Source organism: Pteronotus mesoamericanus, unplaced genomic scaffold (genome assembly GCF_021234165.1).
Source record: "Pteronotus mesoamericanus isolate MK-2021 breed Mesoamerican mustached bat unplaced genomic scaffold, CSHL_Meso_final scaffold_1186, whole genome shotgun sequence".
Classification (NCBI taxonomy): domain Eukaryota; kingdom Metazoa; phylum Chordata; class Mammalia; order Chiroptera; family Mormoopidae; genus Pteronotus; species Pteronotus mesoamericanus.
The window spans coordinates 3,794,246-3,796,581 of NW_026555302.1; the positions used below are offsets into that span (position 1 = coordinate 3,794,246).

The following is a 2,336-nucleotide window of genomic DNA, read 5'->3' on the forward strand; positions in this document are numbered from 1 at the left end:
TTTTTTGCCATTCCCTTCTGGCTTGCAGTGTTTCTGTTGAGAAGTCGGATGCTAGCCATATTGGGGCTCCCTTATATGTTATTACCTCTTTCTCCGGTGTTTCCTTTAGGATTCTCGGTTTGTCTTTGATATTTGCCATTTTAATTATGATGTGTCTTGGAGTGGGCCTCACTGGGTTCCTTCAGGGGAGTGGTCTCTGCCTGAGCAAGATGGCTGCTGCCGCATGGGGGATGAGTCAGCACTGGGATCCCCGCGGCTACTCTGTCAGTTCTCTCCCCAAAGCCTCCTTCTCCAGTCTCTTCTCAGGCGTCTCTAGCCCATTTTGCCCCTGCCTTTGCCGGAGACCAGGGTAAGTGGCAGTTTGGTTGTGCTAAAGCTCGTCTGTCTGAGGTTATAAGGCTTCTCTCTCACTATTGTTCAGTTGTTTGTTCCAGGTGATTTCTCCACAATTTAGTTGTGATTCCAGGTTGGTCCTGGGAGGAGGTCAGTGTGACTTCCACTCACTCTGCCCTCTTGATTCTCACATTCCGTACATGTACATCTCCCAATGTTTATGTACATTAATACATATATGTATTAAGAATATTTTCCTCCCAGTTTATGATTTGCATTATTTTGTTGTGTTGATTAAGGTCAGGTCCCTCTAATTATTTAACTTTTAAAATTAATTTTATTGTTCAATTACAGTTTACATTATATTCTTTTGTATTAGTTTCAGGTGTACAGTATAGTTGTTAGACAATCATATACTTTACAAAATGTTTCCCCCAATATTTCCAGTACCTCCTGGCACTGTACTTATTTGGATTTTTAAACAGACTTTTTAAAAGTGGTTTTAGGTTCACAGAAAAATTCATCAGAAGGTATAGAGAATTCCTGTATGCTCCCTACGGCTACATATATGGAGCCTCCCCCACTATCAGCATCCTGCACCAGTGCGGAACATTTGCTGTAATCAACAAACACATCGTTATCAACCAACACATCGTTATCACCTATAGTTTACATCAGAGTTCATTCTAGACGTTGCACAGTCAATGAGCTTGAACAAATATATAATGACATTTATCTGCCATTACAGTGTCATACAGAACTGTTTCAATGTCCTGAAATTCTTCTGTGTGCTCCCTATTCATCCCTCCCTCCCCACAGCCTCTGACAACCTCTGTCTCTGTAGTTTTGCCTTTTCCAGAATGTTCTATAGTTGGAATCATATAACATGTAGACTTTTTAGAGTGGTTCTTTCACTTAGTAATACATATTAATGTTTTTCAATGTCTTCTCAAGGCTTGATGGCTCGTTTCTTTTTAGCACTGAATAACACTCCATCATCTGGATATACGGCAGTTTATTTATCCATTCACCTATTGAAAGACATCTGGGTTGCTTCCATGTTTTTGCAATTAGTGGATAAAGCTGCTATAAATATCCATGTGCAGTTTTTGGGTTGATATAACTTTTCAGCTCATTTAGGTAAATACCAAGGAGTACAATTGCTGGGTCATATGGTAGAATATGTTTAGTTTTATGAGAAACCGTTAAACTGTCTTCTAACGTGACTGCACTATTTTGCATGTCCATCAGCAGCAAATGAGAGTTCCCGTTGTTTCACATCTTCATCAACATTTGGCGTTAGTGTTTTGGATTTTGGTCATTCTAATAGGTGGTAGTAGTATTTCATTATTGTTTTAATTTGCACTTGCTTAATGACATATGATATTGGCAATCTTTTCATATGCTAATTTGCCAACTGTCTATCTCCTTGGGTGAGGTATCTGTTCAGGGTTTTGCCAATTATTTAATCAGATTTCTCCAGTTAAAAATTTTATGCTAACATTGTATACATATTAACACAATCAAGCTAATTAACATACCCATCACCTCACATAGTTACTCTTTTTTGTGTGGTGATAGAGTTTAAGATAACTTTCTGAAAAATATGGACCGCTTCATGAATCTGCAGGCCATCCTTGTACAAAGGCCACGCTGCTCTTCTCTTTATCATTTTAATTAGCATGTGTGCCACCAAAGCAAATATTCAAGGTTTCTTTTTTTCCATACATTTTTCCAGTTGTTCCAACACCATTTGTTTAAAAGACTTCTCTAACCCATTGAATTGACTTAGCACCTTGGTAAATAATCAATTGACTGTGCATATGTGGGTGTATTTTTTATTTCATTATTCTGCTCTATACATATACACACATTTTATTTTAGGACTGGGTTGTATAATCCCAGCTTGATTCATTAATATAATTTACATATATTTATTATAATGATATCCATTTTAAAAATTCCATTTAAAAAAATCAAAATTAAAACATTTTCATGCGTCC

At 37.3% G+C, this 2,336-nt stretch overlaps 1 pseudogene; it reads right to left on the bottom strand.

The window, feature by feature from the left end:
• Positions 1–1,933: 1,933 nt before the first annotated feature.
• LOC129082106 (uncharacterized) lies at positions 1,934–2,034 on the bottom strand (annotated as a pseudogene).
• Positions 2,035–2,336: the final 302 nt, after the last annotated feature.